This window comes from Neolamprologus multifasciatus, chromosome 14 (genome assembly GCF_963576455.1).
Source record: "Neolamprologus multifasciatus chromosome 14, fNeoMul1.2, whole genome shotgun sequence".
Classification (NCBI taxonomy): Eukaryota; Metazoa; Chordata; class Actinopteri; order Cichliformes; family Cichlidae; genus Neolamprologus; species Neolamprologus multifasciatus.
The window spans coordinates 692671-713679 of record NC_140452.1 but is presented as its reverse complement, the minus strand read 5'-3'; the positions used below and the strand labels follow the sequence as shown (position 1 = coordinate 713679).

At 42.8% G+C, this 21009-nt stretch overlaps 2 non-coding genes and 7 pseudogenes across 2 annotated transcripts; 7 read left to right on the top strand and 2 right to left on the bottom strand.

Moving 5' to 3' along the window:
* Positions 1-11860: 11860 nt before the first annotated feature.
* Positions 11861-11980, top strand: LOC146502827 (5S ribosomal RNA; annotated as a pseudogene).
* A 473-nt stretch (positions 11981-12453) lies between these two features.
* LOC146502826 (5S ribosomal RNA) lies at positions 12454-12573 on the top strand (annotated as a pseudogene).
* A 732-nt stretch (positions 12574-13305) lies between these two features.
* LOC146502825 (U5 spliceosomal RNA) lies at positions 13306-13418 on the top strand. The gene has a single exon (XR_014868989.1). It is a non-coding gene; the product is annotated as a U5 spliceosomal RNA (small nuclear RNA).
* Positions 13419-13612: 194 nt separating this feature from the next.
* Positions 13613-13754, top strand: LOC146502824 (U2 spliceosomal RNA; annotated as a pseudogene).
* Positions 13755-18563: 4809 nt separating this feature from the next.
* Positions 18564-18756, top strand: LOC146502823 (U2 spliceosomal RNA). Its single transcript, XR_014869116.1, has one exon. It is a non-coding gene; the product is annotated as a U2 spliceosomal RNA (small nuclear RNA).
* Positions 18757-19010: 254 nt separating this feature from the next.
* LOC146502822 (U5 spliceosomal RNA) lies at positions 19011-19118 on the top strand (annotated as a pseudogene).
* A 194-nt stretch (positions 19119-19312) lies between these two features.
* Positions 19313-19477, top strand: LOC146502821 (U2 spliceosomal RNA; annotated as a pseudogene).
* Positions 19478-19515: 38 nt separating this feature from the next.
* Positions 19516-19634, bottom strand: LOC146502820 (5S ribosomal RNA; annotated as a pseudogene).
* A 390-nt stretch (positions 19635-20024) lies between these two features.
* LOC146502819 (5S ribosomal RNA) lies at positions 20025-20142 on the bottom strand (annotated as a pseudogene).
* Positions 20143-21009: the final 867 nt, after the last annotated feature.

Here is a 21009-nt window from a genome sequence, read left to right as displayed (position 1 = left end):
TGCAGTAAAGGTTTTCTCAGAGGGAGATGAAGTCACTATGAGATGCTCTGATGATTGGAAAACTATTACTTTGGGCTTTATGTTCATTAAGTTGATTCAAACAGAAGACAAAATTGTGTACAATAATAAGTTATGCAGTGACAATAGAATCACTTGTTCCGATGGCAGCCTGATAATCTCTAATGTCTCACTGGAAGATGCAGGAGAGTATGTGTGTGCAGGTTATAATTTAAAGTTAGGGTGTGTGTCAGCAGAAAAATTTGTTCTGATCTACAGAGAGCCCTTTGGGGTTTACTCGACCTTCTACAGAGTCAGGTGGATACTGCTCAGCGGTCTGCAGGTGATGCTTTGTGTTGTTGTGGTCTGTGTGACACAGAAAACCAGGAGAGGAGAGCAGCTTTCAGCTCAGACACACACTTAATATGCTTATAATAATAATAATAATAATAATAATAATAATAATAATAATAATAATAATAATAATAATAATAATAATAATAATAATTGTCTTCCATATTTCCAACCATATCCATAATCACATACTGTGTATGCTACCATTGTATATAGTGTATTATCTTACTTTTTCTCATTGATTGTACTTATTGTATTTTTGTATTTCCTTCTGATATCTGTACCTGTACCAAAGATTTCCCCGTTGAGGGATCAATAAAGTCTTATCTTATCTTATCTTATCTAATAATAATATCATCATCATCATTATTATACATAAACGTAACAAGATGAAAATAAATAAAAACAAAAATATTATTGTAGATATGAATATGTACCTGATTAGACGCCTCGGTCTCTTATGTGATTATGATTTTATCTTTTCACTTATATAATGATTATGTGCTTTTTTGTTTTATGTGATTTGATGTTTATCCATATCTCATTCATGTATCTCTCAGAGTATCATTTTGAATATTCTTCTGTTTCTATCAGTGATCAGTTCGATCTATAATAAATGTTAGAAACCAGTTGTAAATGTATTCGTTCTTCACTCTGATGTGAATCATTATCATCTCTCTTGGAAAATGTATTTTGTTATTGTGTTTAAGAGCAGATTCATTACAGCACCATGTTCATCTGCACTATATTGTTTTCATTGTTGTGAATAAACATGATTGTCTGATACAGCAAACACTTCATAATATGGACGTTACTGCTTTGATTGTGTTTTTATATTCTCCATTTTTGTTAGGAATCATTTCTGAAATAAAAATATCTAAATCTAATTTAACAGGCTGAACGTTGATGCTCTTCTGTCAATGACTCCATGATGATTTTAAATTTTAATAAACACACAATCCTCATATTTCAGTGCAGGATGTAGAGCAGAGTATATCAGTCAACTGGATCAGAGCTCATCAGCATTTTGAACTTAATATGCAGCCAACACACTTTAACACGTGTCTGATGTAGAGTGAAACATATCATGGAAAAATGGAAGACGAGAGAAGCTGCACATGGTTATCATCATTTATTTATTCATTTATTTTTTTGCCTGTCCCATTTGGATCTTTAGCCATCAGAATTGTTGTTTGAAGGCCAAGAAAGATGCCATGTTGGTCCATTTGATTGACCTTTATTATAATTGTGTATTTATTTTATTTTATTATCGGTTGTTACAGACGGGACAGACATGACTGGGGGATAGGACAGGGAGAAGGAAAGAAGGAAAGAAAGAGAGGGAGAGAAAGAAAAACAGAGGGCAGAAGAGATGATGAGAAAGGGGGGAAGGAACAAAAAGAAAAACAAACACCTGGATCACCTGTATGGAGAAAAAAACAGAAGAGAAATCAAACAAAGAGCAACATAATAAATACATGTTATCATCATTTATTATTATTTTTATTTTTCTATTTTTGGTGGTGGTAGAGTTTAATTTTTTTTTTGTTTTTAATATTTTATTTTAATTAATTAAAATGTTTTAATGAAAAACTATGAATTTTTTTAGCGTTATTTTTTAAAATCTTTTTATCGTTAACTCTGTTTCCCTGGGTCTTTTCCCATGTGTTTTGAATAACTCTTCTTTTTTTGGCAGCGGTACTGGTTTTATTTTGTTGTATTTATCCTCGACACCTTAAAGGCCGGTCCTTGAGAATATTGTCGGTCATAAACCGGTCCGTGGCACAAAAAAGGTTGGGGACGCTGGTTTACAGGACTGACGGGACTCCAGGAAACACAAAGTCAGTGTTTAAGTGGAGACTCATCAACAGACCCGGGCTATCTTTCCATCATCTGGATTCACTTACCCTAACGTTTGTTATCAGGATAAACTGTCACACAGAGTTTGTTATCAGTTCTCTAACCCAGGGTCTTCCCTGCACGCTTACATGAAAGGGGCGGAGTTTGGCAGGATTGAGAAAAAGATGCCTGCCAGCAGATTCGGATGCAACACAACCCACAATGCACTGTTTGCACAAATTTGAGACTACAGCAGCGATAATGTGCAGAGTCTGCAGTGGCGGTACGCTGGACCTGACTTCCCTAAAGGGACCCCACATGACTCCACTCACTCACCTCTGGCAAGCAGAGTGTGTGATTCAGTTGAAACAGCCCTCATGTCAGCTCTGCTGGGCACACTGGGCTGTCAGGTGTCCCTGTCCCTTTTTGCCTGGGCTCCAACAGACTTGAGAATCACCCCTGCAGGTTACATAGGAAATATATAAAACCTTTTCTGCTTCAGCAGAGGATCTTTGTCTCACTGTTTATCACTACTACTGTAACTCGTGTTTTCTGAGAGGTTGCCATCAGTCTGTGAGCTGTACATCTGGACTGCACAGCAGTGGAAAGATCTCGTCCACTGTCACTGAAGTAGTTCTGTGTTATCTTAACTGAAATACCTCTTCTGTTTCAAAATACATTTCTAATAAAATCATTTTTAACATCCATGAATGCAGATTATGACTGTAAAAGGAGAAACAACATTAGTGTTCCCATGTTCTTGTTATGGTGCGACTGGATGGCCTTTGAACCCTGGGGCATATACTACAAAGTGATTTCAGCATGCCCAGGTTTTCTTTCCATCATCTGGATTCACTTACACTAACAATCGTGATCAGGATAACCGCTGGTTAGCAAAGTTAATCCAGGGTTTCTCATGCACCTTCACAAGGAAAGAGATAGAGATAACTCTTTATTGTCATTGCACAGTCATACATAGTACAATAGTACAATGAAATTGGAAAACTGTCCTACGTCGGCACTACATATAACACAACACGACACGATATGACACATCACAACGCAACACAAACAACACAACACAGTATAATAACTTAGTAATAAAAAAAGAAGAATAAGTGTATTTGTATTGCACACTGTTATTATTGCACATTAATCATTATTGCACCTTGTTATAAATATAAATATTATTATTGTTATTGTTGTTTTAAACATTGTTACCTCCCCCCTTAAAAAGTCCAGGGAGGTAGCCAATCACTCTGCTGGTGCCGGTTAGGTTCCAGATTAGAGATGTCATAGAGACCCTGTATATCCCTCAAGCTATCGTCCAATATCCCTTATTAATGTAGACCTCAAAATAATCTGCAAAGCTCTCTCGAAGAGACTAGAGAAAATAACCCCCCTCTTAATTCATCCTGACCAAACTGGTTTCATAAAAGGTAGGCACTCATCAACAAATACACGTAGATTACTTAATTTGATAGACTACTCATACAGTAAAAACCTTGAAACTACAATATTTTCCTTAGATGCAGAAAAAGCGTTTGACAGAGTTAACTGGAAATTTCTATTTGCAACTTTACACAAATTTGGTTTTGGATCTTCTTTCATCAACTGGTTAAAAATATTATATAATTCCCCAACAGCTTGTGTCAGAACAAATGACCAGACATCCTCCAGCTTATGTCTCCTGAGGGGCACCAGGCAGGGATGCCCACTCTCCCCTTCACTGTTTGCAATTTTTATCGAACCACTAGCAGCAGCAATTAGACTGAATTCAGCAATTAAGGGCATAAAATGCAAGAACGTGGAACATAAAATCAGCCTTTATGCTGATGATGTGTTACTCTTTCTCCAAAATTCACAAACCAATATCTCTGGGGTGATTGAATTGATAAACTCTTTTGCAAGAATATCAGATTACTCAATTAACTGGTCAAAATCTACAGTCCTTCCTATTAATTGCTGCTTCCATAATTCCTCTTCTACTCCACTGCAATCGGGAAATATAAAATATTTAGGTATTAATTTTTCTCCCAAGCTTGCAGATCTAACTAAATTAAACCATACCCCACTTTTAAAGAAAGTAGAAGGTGATCTGGCTAGATGGAAATGTCTACCCATATCACTCATGGGAAGGGTTGCTGCTATAAAAATGATGGTATTACCAAAAATAAATTATTTATTCTCAATGATCCCAACTAAACCGCCGCAAGATTGGTTCAGATCTCTAGATTCATATATGTCCAAATTCCTTTGGAAAAATAAGCCCCCACGTATAAGCTTAAAAACACTACAAAAGACCAAGGATAAAGGAGGATTAGAACTACCTAACTTTCAGCACTACTTCTTAGCCAACAGGCTTCAGTTTATCTCAGGATGGCTAAAACATACCCTTTTAGATGAACCTTGGCTAGATGTAGAACAAGCACTTTGCAATAATCTAGAGATTTCAGATCTACCATTTATCAGCTCAAACATCCAACGACATGAATGCTTCAAAAGCATCAACATCAGCTCTTCTCTGACAGCATGGTGGGAGTTTCTGAAGTTGACAGAGTCTTCATTAATCCCATGCAAACGTACACCTATCTGGAACAACCCTGACATATTACAAAACAATAATATGATAAACTTTTCAGATTGGAATGGTAAAGGAATCAAATATGTAGAACATATACTAGAAGGAACAGAATTTATTTCATTTGACAGACTAGTTACACAATATGGGATCAACAAGAAAAGATTTTTAGAATATCAACAAATTAAATCCATAATAAAAAAGAAATTTAAACCGGGTCAAGTTGAACTACAAACACCACCAAGTGTGGTTCAATTTTTTACTCTTAAAACCCCCAAATTACTATCCAAAATATACAGAATGCTTTCTAAAATAGATGAATCAATATCACTTCCTATTGCAAAATGGGAAGCAGATTTATCAGTTAACTTAGACCAAAACTTCTGGTCTCAGATTTGCTTAAAAACCTTTCATCTAATCAAAAATCCCAGTCTTCAATTAATTCAATACAAAATACTACATAGAGTGCACTATACAGGTCATCGGATGTTCAAGATGGGCTTTGCATCTACCAACAACTGCTCACACTGCTAAACCAATTCACCGGACAATTATATCCATGCTCTTTGGTTCTGTCCACCAGTTCAGAAGTTTTGGCGCGAGATATGTGAAGACTTATCAAAGTGTCTGAAATGTAACATTCCAACTTCCCCCTTAGTGTGTTTGTTGGGCAGCTCAGATAATGTCACTTCAGAAAAGAATATAGCCCATATGGTTTTCACTGCCCTATGCATAGCCAAGAAAACAGTCCTCATGAACTGGAAAAATAAAAACAATCTTAATTCTAACCAATATAGAAATTATCTATTAGATTACATTAGTCTTGATACAGCCTCTGCCACCACATCAGATCAATCGCTCTGGGCTCCTCTGATCAGCTCCATCATCTAGTGGGGGTGGGGGGTCATATTTTGGTCTCGCCTTCACTGTTGTGATTGGTGTGGGGGTAGGGTCAGGCTTAGGGCGTCGGGGGGTTCCCCGGGAGCATCTTCCTTGGGGGGCTCAACCCGGGGTAGCGGTCATGGCCAATTAGGGGCTCTGTTGGCTCTTAGGTGACGGTTTCCTCGTGGCTACGTGCAGCGGGGCTAGGGGAGGGTCTGTGCTGACGGACGGGGGTTACTGACCTGGTAGCCTGGCTGCCCCTGGGTGGGTCCGGGACGGGCGTGAGGTTCTGGGGGCGCTCCGGCTCTGGCCTGGGGCCCTGGCCGGGCCTCGGGGGCCTGGGTCCTGGTTGGTGTGTTGCCGGGGTTGTGGGCCGGTGGGTATATGGGGGCCCACCACTGGCGCGGGGTACCGCCGGTGCGCCGAGCCACCTGGGGGGCTCTTCAACTGGTGGGGGGGGGGGGGGGTTGTCACATCTTGCAGGAGCTTTCCTCTCTCAGGAACTCTCTCTGCAAGAGGGGGAGATACAGGAGAGGTGGAGGAAGATCTCAGCCTGGGCGTCTATTGTCTTATGTAGTCTGGAAGATGAGTGGATGATGGGGTGGGTGCAGTTTTCTCTGTGGTGGGGTTGGGTGGACTGCCCCGGGCTCTGTGGGGCCGGGCGGCGCCGCTGCACTGGGCCCCGGTTCGGATGGGCCTGGGCCCCCCTTCCCTGGCGGGTCGCGGAGTATGGGGGTGCCTACTGGGGTCAGCGGGGGAGCTGGCCCCAGGGAGGGGTCACTTGCCCCTCCCTTCCTTCCCTCCCCATCTCCAGCTGCCTCCCTCTTCCCGCTCCACCACAACCACCCACACATGCAGGGCCTTGGAGTAGGGGTGTGTCACCAGGGTGCAGAGGAGGTAACCCCCCCCTCTGTCCCCTTCTGGCTGCCTCTGCCTCAATTTTATCCCGCAACTTAGACATTCACATTACTCACACTCTCATTACACATACATATAGGATCTTGGGGGTGGGCACGCTACACGGAATCTCAATTACCATCAGGGTGTACACCTCACCCCTGGCGTCGTTGCCCACCTCTCAATTTTAAATACACGTAGACATTGAGGGCTAGCAGGAGGGACTATGCGCTTACCTGCTGCTCTCTGGCAGGTAGCTCCATGCCCTCCTGGGTTTTAAATGCACCTTAGAACACACATACATCAACACTACAATGAGCGGGTGGAGGGAGGTTAGGAGTCTTCTCTCGCCCTCGTTCTCTGCGGTCTGCTGGAGCAGGGGGGCTAGGAGGAGGAGTTGGCCGTCCGACTGGGGTCCGGAATGTGGGGCCTCCCTGCTGCTGCGGAGTCGGGGCAGTCTGCTTCTCCCCACCGCAGGGAAAAAGGGTAACACAACCTGGGTCTGGGTGCAGTTCCCCCCTCCAGGGGCAAGGGTACCTAGACCCGGTTTGTAGAGTACGCTTGGGGAGTGTGATTGTGTGTACAGCGTCTCTTTATGTCTCTCTCCACGTTGGTTAAGTGTGGAGTAAGTGCATATGAGAGCATGAGGGTGGGAATGGATGTTTGTATCTGTGTGTGCCTGTATGTCTGTGTCCATATGTCAGGTTGGGTATCAGACGCCACCTCTCTGAGGACAGCTCAGGCCCTCCAAGGTTTGGAGGCCTATCTCCCCCCACCACCTCCCCTGCCAGGGGCGGACTCCCTCAGACATCGGTGCGTTGGTGGTTCTTTGTGTCCGGGGGTGGGCGTCCGGGTACACACCGGCTCACTCATTGGCGGCTGCTTATCGGGGCCTGGAGCCTGGGGCTCGCTTGGGCCACTTCGGAGGTGGGGTGCCCCCGGCCTCTCGGCCTGGGGCTCGGTCACTCAGGCACAGCTGGCTGCCGGCGGAGCTCACGGGCACGTCGCTGCAACCCCCCCTGGCTTCTGCTCCGTGGCTGCTGGGTGACCCCTCATCTGGGACTCTCCTCAGCTCTTTCTGGGACAGTGGCACGGCTGCCCCTCTGTTGGTTTTCCTTGGTCTCTTGTGTTCTGGGGGCCTCTGGATGTCTGGAGTTTTGATCTCCTCCATACCTGCTTCATGCCCTGGAGGACGGGGCAGTGGCCCCCCACACCCTCTAGCAGATCATTACATGAGGGAACCTTTTAAGAAAACAAGCGCGTCCATGCTCACAGGTGTACACACGGGTGATCACACACACAAACTACACCCTTTTTGGCTCCTACCTCAATGCACACTGTGCTGTCGATCTTACGTGCTGCACAATAATGTTTAATATTTAGTATTTACTGTCATATTCCCATATATCATTGTGATGTTGTTTATTGTATTACTCTCGTTTTCTTCTGCTTGTTTTCTTTTTTCTTTCTCAACAGGTGATCCAGGTGATCGATACATGTATTTTTTTTTTTTTGCTTATTCTGCTTTTTGTTTTTTGCCCTTCTCCCCCGTCCCTCTTCTCAACTGTTTTTCTTTCCCTCTTTCTTTCTCCCTTTTCTTTCCCCAGTCAAGTCTGTCCCGTATTCAGCAAGTGAAAATAAAAATAAAGAATAAAGGTGAATCAAATGGACCATTACGGCAAAGCTGGGATGGTCAATTTGGTAAAGAAAATCCGTTGGGCATCTTTCTTCGCCTTTAGACAATAATTCTGATGGCAAAAGAGCCAAACGGGACAGGCAAAAAAAAAAAAAAAAAAAAAAAAAAAAAAAAAAAAATTATATTTAAATGTTAAATGTTAAATGTAAATATTATATTTAAATCTAAATGTTAAATGTAAATATTATATTTAAATCTAAATGTTAAATGTAAATATTATATTTAAATGTTAAATGTAAATATTATATTTAAATGTTAAATGTAAATATTATATTTAAATGTTAAATGTTAAATGTAAATATTATATTTAAATGTTAAATGTTAAATGTAAATATTATATTTAAATCTAAATGTTAAATGTAAATATTATATTTAAATGTTAAATGTAAATATTATATTTAAATCTAAATGTTAAATGTAAATATTATATTTAAATGTTAAATGTAAATATTATATTTAAATCTAAATGTTAAATGTAAATATTATATTTAATGTTAAATGTTAAATGTAAATATTATATATAAATCTAAATGTTAAATGTTAAATCTAAATGTTACGGGAAACTAAATATTTAGCTAATATGCAAATTTCTTGTACGGGTCAGAGGGAAATACCAAAATAAAAGCTTCAAGAAAACCTCCCGCGCTAAAGTGTGCCGGTTGAGGTCAGGTTGTGTGTGTGCGCTCCTCTCACCGTCACTTTTGACTGCCATGAGCTGCTTCACCTATTCCCTACCAGCATGTCCAGCTGAAAACATTGGAAGAGCCGTTTTGTCGGCCATCCAATGATTCAGCGGTAGTGCACCCTCAACCTCACAAACGCCGCAGCACTTGGTAAGTTTATTATATAGCATTTTGGACGGGTTGATAGCAGTGTTAGCAAAACTAGCAAAGCTAAATTACTTAGCCAATCCTCAATTATTTCATTTGGTAGGCAGCAGACAGAGATCGAACATCATACAATTGTATTTATTTATTTGGTAGGTAACAGTCGTTCTTGATGTAAATGTTTCCTTAGGAATCCAGCAATGCACCTGGACCAAGTAGACCTGCCATCTCCACTGGGATACCATACCGCTCGGTAGGCCTTCTTACACATATCATTTAGCTGACTGGTTTTGATATACAGTCAGGTTCATAAATATTTGGATACAGACACATTGTCTAATGTTGCTTCTGTACATTACCAGAATGAATTAAAAGTGAAACGACTCCAATGCAGTTGAAGTGCAGACTTTAAGTTTTAATTCAATGGGTTGGACGAAATGATTGCATAAAAATGTGAAAAAAATGTCATTTCAGCGGCTCTAAAGTAATTAGACAAATTAAATAACTGAAAATAAAACGATCATTTCTATTTCTATTATTCAAAACCCTTTGTTGGCAATGACAGCCTGAAGTCTTGAAGTCATGGACACCACCAGATGCTGGCATTCCTCCTTACTAAGGCTCTGCCAGGCCTTTACTGCATTGGCTTTCAGTTGCTGTTTGTTTGTGGGTCTTTCTTTCCTAAATTTAGTCTTCAACAAGTGAAATGTATGCTCTATTGTGTTAAAATCCAGTGACTGACTTGGCCATTCAAGAGTATTCTATTTCTTTACTTTAATAAAGTCATGGGGTGCTTGGACTGTATGTTTTGGGTCATCGTCCATCTTTATTATTAAATGCTGCCCAATCAATGTGACTACTTTTAGCTGGACTTAAGCAGACAGACAAGTATGTCTCTGAACGCATTCGGCTGCTTCAGTCCTGTGTCACATGTTCAGTAAACACTACCAGTGCCACTGGCAGCCATGCATGCCCAAACCATCACACTGCCTCTGTCATGTTTTACAGATGATGTGGTATGCTTGGGATCATGAGTCGTTCCATACCTTCTCTATACTTTTTTTCTTGCCATCATTCTGGTAGTGGTCGATCTTGGTTTTATCTGTCCAAAGAATGTTTTTCCAAAATTTTGCTGGCTTTTACTAGATGTTTTTTTTGTTTTGTTTTTTTGTTAAGTCCATTCCAGCCTTTCTATTCTTGAGGCTTATGAGTGGCTTGCACCTTGCAGTGAACCCTCTGTATCAGGGCTGTTCGATATGACAATATGAAAACATCTATCATTTCATATTATACGCTATCATTTGTTCTGTGGTGTTGCAAAATAAATTTTATGTCAATATTTTTCATTGTTTTGATGGTAAGTAGTGGCTATATGAATTTCTTAATTTTCTTTCTGTTATGTTCTCTTTGACCGCATGTTGTCTGTTCACAGTAAAATTTTCAAAATGCAAACACTACGTCTCAAATCAATTCCAGGCCTTTTATCTGCTTAATTGGTAATGACATCATCATTTCAATATGGATACCCTAAATTAAAGCTGAGTCTGCACATCATGTTCATGATATAATTATGATTGAAAAATGTTTCAGTAAACGGGCAACAAAATAAAACATGTTATGGTCCAAATACACACTGACCTAACTCCAGGCCTTTTCTACTCTAATTGAGTGCTCAAAGCACTTTATACAACAGATTTCATTTACCAATTCACAGGCACAGATTAATACAAGCACTTTTTCTGTCCAACATTCACACACAGTCATACTCAGATAAACCCATTGGGAGCTGTAGATTAGAGCACCTGGGGACTGAATCACCCATTTGACCAATAATCACCGAATGCTAATCTACAAGATACAAAAGGTTCAGTTTTCTGTGTAATGGGTAGACAATAGTAAGATGGTCTGAGTCTACAGTTTGTTTGTTTTTTGTTGTTGTTTTTGTTTTTTAATGAACAGATAACAGAAACACTACGGATGTATTGTAATGCATAGGTGTCTATCTGTATCTGTGTTTGAATTCATTTCAGGTTCCTCTACCATCAGTTCCTCAAGCTCATACTATGCGCTCACATTTTGTGAGAAAAAACAAGACCTGCAAACACTATACAAAAGATGTTGTGTGCTTGCCCTTGTCTTCAGCATCAACGTTTCTCATACCGAGAGGAGATTCAAGAGCAAAACTAGCACAAGATGGCCTTATTGGGAAGATCTCCTTTACATCTGACTGGCCTGAAGCACAACTTAGAGAAGAAATAGCAGCAATCTTCAGAAGAACATTTGCACTGTCAACTGGCCAGACATTCCCTTCTGAGTATTTGAGTACAATTAGAGGATGTAAACGACTAATGAAACCAAATGTTTCTAGCAGTTTTCTTTGGGATGGCCAAGAAGTTGGCTCGATTTGTTCCACCACCTGCCTCTATATAATGAAGAAGGGGTGTATTAAAAGACCCAAAGCAGCTGCCCATTAATGAGACCACATTAACGACATTGCTTTTGGCTGTTTTCACCAATGTCTTGTTCTGCTGGCTGAGGCCACCTACAACACACCAGGGCCAGTGCTGCTGGCCGAGGCTAACTACACCACACCAGGCCCTGTGCTGGTTCCTGAGGCCATCTTCAAAAATCCAGGGCATGTGCTGCTGGATAAATGCTAAACTGAGTCTTTGGGTTAGGGTATTAGGCAAGCATGCAGGTAGGGTTATAGGATTGTGTTCGTGACTTCGGGTACTGGCCACCTCATCACTTGATTCCATAAATTGACACATTGTGTTGTGGGCAGCAGTTTGCGGCCATACCACCCTGAGCACGCCTGACCTCGTCTGATCTCTGGAAGCTAAGCAGGGCTGGGCTTGGTTAGTACTTGGATGGGAGACTGCCTGGGAATACCTGGTGCTGTAAGCCTTTCATGTCATTGAACTGCTTTTGATCGAGACAAGGGGTGTATTAAAAGACCCAAAGCAGCTGCCCATTAATGAGGGCACATTAACAACATTGCTTTCGGCTTTTTACCAATGTCTTGTTCTGCTGGCTTAGGCAATCTACACCACACCAGGGTCTGAGTTGCCGGCTGGGGCCACCTACACCACACCAGGGCCTGTGGCTCTGGCTGAGGCCATCTTCACCAAAGCAGGCCCTGTGCTGCTGGCTGAGGCCACCTACAACACACCAGGGCCTGTGCTGGTTCCTGAGGCCATCTTCAAAAATCCAGGGCATGTGCTGCTGGATAAATGCTAAACTGAGTCTTTGGGTTAGGGTATTAGGCAAGCATGCAGGTAGCCTTGTAGTATTGTGTTCGTTACTTCAGGTACTGGCCACCTCATCACTTGATTCCATAAATTGACACATTGTGCTGTGGGCAGCAGCTTACGGCAGCAGCTTACGGCCATACCACCCTGAGCACGCCTGACCTCGTCTGATCTCTGGAAGCAAAGCAGGGCTGCGCTTGGTTAGTACTTGGATGGGAGACTGCCTGGGAATACCTGGTGCTGTAAGCCTTTCATGTTCATGTCATTGAACTGCTTTTGATACAGACAAGGGGTGTATTAAAAGACCCAAAGCAGCTGCCCATTCATGAGGGCACATTAACGACAATGCTTTTGGCTGTTTTCTCCAATGTCTTGTTCTGCTGGCTGAGGCCACCTACAACACACCAGGGCCAGTGCTGCTGGCCGAGGCAAACTACACCACACCAGGCCCTGTGCTGGTTCCTGAGGCCATCTTCAGATATCTAGGGCCTGTGCTGCTGGATAAATGCTAAACTGAGTCTTTGGGTTAGGGTATTAGGAAAGCATGCAGGTAGTGTCATAGGATTGTATTCGTAACTTCAGGTACTGGCCACCTCATCACTTGATTCCATTAATTGACAGAGATTTGTCAATTTTTTAGAGATTTGAAATATCTGATAGCGCCAATTTGGGGGTTTGCTCTATTCTCTCCACGCATCGACCCGGTATTGCAGCGCCTCCGAGAACAGTGCCCCCTTTGCTGACTTTGCGCAAAAGCAAGAAAGCCAAACAAAGTAAGGTCTGCCAAGCCAAGAGCCAGAAAGCAGCCTGAAGCCGCGAACGTTCTCCTCTCCAGTCACCCCTCTCCTGTCAAAGTCGAACTCTGGAGCAGAGCAGGCGGGGCCTGAGATCTGCCCCTTCAGCCAAGCAAACAGGGCCTACCGTGACACCGGAAGCCGGGACGAGGAGTCACTGCGGCTTCCTGCGAGGCCAAAGAAACACACACTCTGGCTTCTCTTCAAAACATAGAAGTCTTTCGTCTTTTACTAAAGATTTCCGTGGAGAGTGAGGCTAAGGAGTTGTACCTATTTTTGGCAGGGTCTGCTGTCTGGCTGGGCCCTCTCCTCGTTGTTCAAAAGAAGAAATAGAAGAAAGCGGGCAGTTCCAGGGAGCTCCGCATGTCACTGAGCTACTGTGGGTGGGTGGAGATTTGAAGCGGAGCTCTCCCTGTGAGCCAAGTGAAAGAGCGCACCGTCACAAGCGAGAAGTGTCCCGAGAAGGCGGCTCAGCCAGGAACCTGCAGGAAGCCATCGCTTCTCGGTCTTTTGGCTAAGATCAAGTGTAGTATCTGTTCTTATCAGAGGAGGTGGGAAGCAAACAAAGATGGCGACGTCGTCGGCCAGTTTTTCCCAGACTTTTGGAAGAAGAAATACGCTGAGATTTGAACTCATGGAGAAAGACACACAAATTCATGACAGAATAACTTTTGAACGGAGAATCCTCTTCGAAGCCTTGAAGATACAGCCGGAGGAAATATTCTGCCTACAACAGAGCACCGCAAGTAAGCTCTATGATGTGACTTTCTCTACAGGAGAATACGCGGAAGAAGTGAGAAGGAAGAGCATTGTGGAAGAAGATAAAGAACTGCGGAGATATATGGTGACCCCTTTGTATCGCAATGATTACAGAATTTTAACGATACATATGTATAACCCATGGGTCACGGAAGAGACTATCAGGTACTTTCTAGGGAGATACGTTACTGTTCTCCCAGGAGTACGAAAGATAAAGGACGGTCTGGGCATATGGATCGGAAAGAGACAATTTCGCATCAAATTGAGGGCGGATATGAACAGTGAAGATGGATATTGCCACCTACCTGCAGTCTTTTCTATTGGAGCGGACAGAGGCTTCCTTGTTTACGCAGGGCAGCCCCAAGCATGCAGGAAATGCGGGAGTGTTGGACATAATGCGGAACAATGCGACCAGGTGAGGTGTAGGAGTTGCGGCGAGCTTGGACATATTACGAGGAACTGCAAGGAGCCCAGAAGATGTCACTTATGTGACTCGGAAGCGCACATGGCGAGAGATTGTACTAAGCCACGGCCTTATTCAGCCGTGGTAAAGACTGGACTTATTGGGGAAGAACGTAGCGAAGAGGAAATAGACTCTGGTGTAGGAGCAAGGCCCCAGGAGCCGATACCAGCTGCTGGAAATCAGGCTAACGAGGACAAGGTGGAAGGTGTGGAGGAGGGGACGGAGCGACGTGAGGAGAAGGGAGAGAGAAGTCTTGAGCAAGATGGTGAGAAAGTACAGCAGGGGGAGGAACCCTAAAAAGGTTGGGAAGTGGTTGGAAAACCACGGAGAAAGTCCGCTAAAAGGAGGAGAAAGGTGAGTCCAGCCGCCTTTTCTGAAGATGGTAAGCTAAGAGATCAAGATATTAGGGAGGAGGTTTTGGAGGAGGGTGGAAATGTGGAGGGGTATGTGTTGAGGGGAACACAGACTAAGTGCATATATACCCCCCTAAGTGATGTGACAAGCGATGGAGATATGGAAGAGGAAGACGAGAGTGAAGAAAAGTCAGAGGACTCTTTCATAAAAGACCTTTTGTTACATGTCAATATGGATAGTTAGAGAATCCAAGAGAGCAGGTAAAATATACCAAGAGACTCATTGTTTTTTTTTTCTTTCTCTTTAGTATTATTATTATATTTTTTGCCCTTAGTGCTCCACTTGCTTTTTGTTTATGGTATGGGAAAACTACGGATAATTACCTGGAATGTTAGGGGGCTAAAAAGTGCCCGTAAGAGAAAAATTGTTTATGAATTTTTATTGAGCTACAATTTCGATGTTTGTTTGGTTCAGGAAGCTCATCTGAGAGATGAGAGGGATGTTGCTTTGTTTACTGAGGAATGGAGGGGAGGGGGAGCTACTTGGAGCATTGGGGGGGGGGGGGGGGTACATGGGACTGGAGTTGGGGTGTTATGTGGGAATAAGGATATTCGGATAATTGAGAGCTTTACTGTAATACAAGGAAGGGTAATGGTGGTGGATATTGATAAAAATGGGACTCAATGTCGGATAATAAATGTATATGCACAGGTGGAGCACGGGCTACGTAAGGACCTTTTCCAAAAAATGAATACTTGTTTTTGACTAGGAAAGATATTATTGTGGGAGGGGATTTTAATTGCTCTTTGGAAAGGGAAAAGTTTTCCCTCCCCTTTAGGACCTTCATTAAGAAATATGGATTAATTGACGTAATGGGGAAGTTACTGGGAAAGCAAGTGGGGTATACTTGGAAGAACACAAGGGGGGTGAAGAGTAGGTTAGATTACATTTAGGTAGAAAAAAAAGTGCAAAATAATAGAGGGAAAAAACATACCGGCCCTCTTCACAGACCATCAAGCAGTTGATGTGGAGCTCGAGATAGTAGGGCCAGACTTTGGAAAAGGGTATGGAAGTTTAACAATGACGTCCCTCGCAGAGAAAGCCTATAGGGAAGGCTTCATGAAATCTTCCCGATATGGGCCGAGATGAAAAGCTTATACAGTAACAACGTGGTTTGGTGGGAGGACATAAAGAAAAAAAATCAAAAAGTTTACAATCAAATATTGTACAGAGAGGTCAAAAGTCCAAAAGAAAGAGTTCGACACAATACAAAAAGAAATAGAAAAAATCTATATTATGAAAATACGGGAAGGGGAATTAAAAAGGAAGGGTACTTGGAAAATTTAAAAATGAGACAGGAGGAATTACTTGAGAGGAAAGCGAGGGCCGTAATATATAAATTAAAACAGGAAGAGTATGAGGAGAACGAGAAGTGCTCCTCATACTTTTTAGCAAATGAAGACTAGGGATAAGAGGGGGGTTATAACGGAACTGGAGAGGGATGGAAAGGTGATAAGGGGGAAAGATGATTTGTTAAGAACGGCGGAAGAATATTATGGAAAATTGTTTACAAAGGAGAGCTTGGATGAGGGGAAGGGGGAGGTTTTTATAAGATCGCTAAGGAGAAGGCTACCCGAAGAAGAAAATGGAAAGCTGGGGGGGGAATTGACAGTAGGGGAGGTGTATAATGTGGTAACGGCAATGAAGGCCAATAAGGTGCCCGGCATAGATGGCCTAACAAAAGAATTTTACGTGGCGTTTTGGGATATGGTGGGGATCCACCTTTTGGAGGTTTTTAAGGAAATCATGAAGGGAGGAGAGATGCCGGAAAGCATGAAAACGGGAGTGGTGACTATTCTGTTTAAGAAAGGAAACCCGAACCAACTAGACAATTACAGGCCACTAACTATGCTGTGCGTGGACTATAAAATACTGAGTAAGGTTCTGGCGAATAGGCTAGCAGGAGTCATGTCACACATAGTGGAAATGGACCAAACTTGTGGGGTACAGGGGAGGCAAATCACATGGAACTTACATCTACACAGGGATGTACTCACATATGTAAAGGAGAGAAACATTGCTGCAATATGTGTTAGCCTGGATCAGCAGAAAGCTTTCGATAGAGTAGACCACGCTTTTTGTGGAAGGTTATGGAGGGGCTGGGTCTAGGAGGAGTCATTACAAAATGGGTAAAGGTTTTATATAAGGGCATAAATTCAAAAATCAAAATTAATGGGCATTTAACGGATAAAGTGCAACAAACAAGAGGATTGCGGCAAGGGTGCCCGCTCTCTGTGGTGCTGTTTGTTTTATACGCAGAACCTCTTGCTTGTGCAATAAGGGTGAGCCACATTGTTAAAGGGATAACGTTGCCCCGGGGCGAGAGCTTAAAAATATCACAATACGCGGATGACACAATATTATACTTGGCAGACGATGAAAGCTTAAGGGGAGTGATAGACATTCTATATGATTATGAAAAAGCAACTGGATCGAGAATAAACAAGGAGAAGACTAGGTACAAATACCTTGGGAAGTGGGAGGGGAGGAAGGACAAGATCTGTGATTATATGTTGTGCGAAGGCCCTATGGACGTATTAGGAATTTCTTTTGGGAATGGGGAGGGGGATGCATTGTGTAATTGGAAAAAGAAGATGACTGCAGTCGAAAAAAACCTGGGATTATGGAAGACAAGAAAACTTTCCGTTTCAGGGAAAGTGTTGGTTGTAAAGGCCGATGTATTGCCAAAGCTGCTACATTTGGCCTACGTCTTTCCGATGCCGCAGAAGTATAGAGCTCAACTAATGAGGGGAATATTTAATTTCATATGGGGGGGGCTATGAATATGTGAAAAGGGCGCTAATGCATCAGGAAATAGCAGATGGTGGGAGGGATGTGCCAAACGTTCCTCTAAAGCTGGATGCAATATTCTATAGCAATGTATGTATACTCCTGAAAAAGACATATATACACAAATGCCAAATCCTGATATGGTTTTGGCTGTCTATACCATACCGGTTTCTAATAGGGTGGGATAATAAAGGCCCTAAAGCTGAGACTAGGCCGGAGTACTTCCAGCGAATGGTAAAGTGGGGGAGGAGATATACGGAATGTAAAGATGAGGATACAGTGATAAATCATAAGTTACTATATAGGAAACTGGTACAGAAACTCAATTCACTCACGGGCTTAATGATTTTAATTGGTTGCACTTGCATAGAAGGCTACCAGTCAGGGTCACAATGTATGCCCACAATTTGGGGAAAAAAAAAGTCTGTCCAAGGAAAAACTGTATGGAAGATGAAACAATTGAACATGTATTATGGGGATGTGAATATGCAAAAAAGGTGTGGGATGGGGTGAAAGAGAGTTATAAGTGCGTGGAGAATGTGACATATGATGAAATCACTTCGTTTGGGGTTAAAGGAGTGGGAAAAGAACAAAACAAAATAATTTGTAAGCTGATATCAATTGTAAAACTTAAATTATGGAAAGCATGGCAGGGACATATAACTGGAGTGTATAAATGGAGAGAGATAGGAACAGTTAAGGCAATAGAGAAAGAATTTGAAAGTATATACTGGCATGAATTAGAAAAGTGGGGAAGTGATAAAATTAAAGATAGGTGGAAAAACATCTTTTTAAAACCACCAAAAAAAAGGTGGTAAGTGATAAGGAGCGAGATAATAGAAAAGCGATTGTTTCTTCGGTATGTGGTCTTTCATTTGGTGGGATTTTCTTGTTGATCAACTTCTCTTCTCTTTCTGTAGGATGTTTATTTAGGTGTAAAGAAATGAAGGTATGATATTGATTTGGAAAGTAATATGTTAAGATGTATGAGAAATGTGAAATGTAAATGTAAAGGATGGAAATGTTGTGGAAAGTAAATAAAAAAAGAAAAAAAAAAATCTGTTCTTATCAGTTTAATATCTGATACCCCCCCCGATTCGGGGGCAACGTATTAAACGCATTTTTAGAACAGAGAGCCGAATAAGGGGCTCGCTCCATTCGCTCCACGCATCGACCCGGTATTGCAGCGCCTCCGGGAACGGTGCCCCCTTTGCTGACTTTGTGCAAAAGCAAAAAAGCCAAACAAAGTAAGGTTTGCCAAGCCAAGAGCCAGAAAGCAGCCAGAAAGCAGCCTGAAGCCGCGAACGTGCTCCTCTCCAGTCACCCCTCTCCTGTCAAAGTCGAACTCTGGAGCAGAGCAGGCGGGGCCTGAGATCTGCCCCTTCAGCCAAGCAAACAGGGCCTACCGCGACGCCGGAAGCCGGGACGGGGAGTCACTGCGGCTTCCTGCGAGGCCAAAGAAACACACACTCTGGCTTCTTTTCAAAACGTACAAGTCTTTTGCCTTAAAGACTTCCGTGAAGAGTGAGGCTAAGGAGTTGCACCTATTTTTGGCAGGGTCTGCCGTCTGGCTGGGCCCTCTCCTCGTTGTTCAAAAGAAGAAACAGAAGAAAGCGCGCAGTTCCAGGGAGCTCCGCAGGCCTCTGAGCTACTGTGGGTGGGCGGAGATTTGAAGCGGAGCCCTCCCTGTGAGCCAAGTGAAAGAGCGCACCGTCACAAGCGAGAAGTGTCCCGAGAAGGCGGCTCAGCCAGGAACCTGCAGGAGGCCATCGCTTCTTGGCCTTTTGGCTAAGATCAAGTGTAGTATATGTTCCTATCAGTTTAAGGGGGCCTCAGCCAGCAGAACAAGACATTGGTGAAAACAGCCAAAAGCAATGTCGTTAATGTGCTCTCATTATTGGGCAGCTGCTTTGGGTCGTTTAATAGACTCCTTCTCTCGATCTAAAGCAGTTCAATGACATGAAAATGAAAGGCTTACAACACCAGGTATTCCCAGGCAGTCTCCCATCCAAGTACTAACCAAGCCAAGCTCTGCTTAGCTTCCGAGAGCAGACGACGTCAGGCGTGCTCAGGGTGGTATGGCCGTAACCTGCTGCCCACAGAACAATGTGTCAATTTATGGAATCAAGTGATGAGGTGGCCAGTACCTGAAGTCACGAACATAGTCCTATAATCCTACCTGCATGCTTGCCTAATACCCTAACCCAAAGACTCAGTTTAGCATTTATCCAGCAGCACAGGCCCTGGATATCTGAAGATGGCCTCAGGAACCAGCACAGGGCCTGGTGTGGTGTAGTTTGCCTCGGCCAGCAGCACTTGCCCTGGTGTGTTGTAGGTGGCCTCAGCCAGCAGAACAAGACATTGGTGAAAACAGCCAAAAGCATTGTCGTTAATGTGCCCTCATTAATGGGCAGCTGCTTTGGGTCTTTTAATACACCCCTTCTCTGTATCAAAAGCAGTTCAATGACATGAAAATGAAAGGCTTACAGCACCAGGTATTCCCAGGCAGTCTCCCATCCAAGTACTAACCAAGCGCAGCCCTGTTAGCTTCCGAGATCAGACGAGGTCAGGCGTGCTCAGGGTGGTATGGCCGCAAACTGCTGGCCACAGCACAATGTGTCACTTTATGGAATCAAGTGATGAGGTGGCCAGTACCTGAAGTCACGAACACAATCCTATAACCCTACCTGCATGCTTGCCTAATACCCTAACTCAAAGACTCAGTTTAGCATTTATCCAGCAGCACAGGCCCTGGATTTTTGAAGATGGCCTCAGGAACCAGCACTGGCCCTGGTGTGTTGTAGGTGGCCTCAGCCAGCAGAACAAGACATTGGTGAAAACAGCCAAAAGCAATGTCGTTAATGTGCCCTCATTAATGGGCAGCTGCTTTGGGTCTTTTAATACACCCCTTCTTCATTATATAGAGGCAGGTGGTGGAACAAATTGAGCCAACTTCTTGGCCATCCCAAAGAAAACTGCTAGAAACATTTGGTTTCATTAGTCGTTTACATCCTCTAATTGTACTCAAATACTCAGAAGGGAATGTCTGGCCAGTTGACAGTGCAAATGTTCTTCTGAAGATTGCTGCTATTTCTTCTCTAAGTTGTGCTTCAGACCAGTCAGATGTAAAGGAGATCTTCCCAATAAGGCCATCTTGTGCTAGTTTTGCTCTTGAATCTCCTCTCGGTATGAGAAACGTTGATGCTGAAGACAAGGGCAAGCACACAACATCTTTTGTATAGTGTTTGCAGGTCTTGTTTTTTCTCACAAAATGTGAGCGCATAGTATGAGCTTGAGGAACTGATGGGAGAGGAACCTGAAATGAATTCAAACACAGATACAGATAGACACCTATGCATTACAATACATCCGTAGTGTTTCTGTTATCTGTTCATTAAAAAACAAAAACAACAACAAAAAACAAACAAACTGTAGACTCAGACCATCTTTCTATTGTCTACCCAT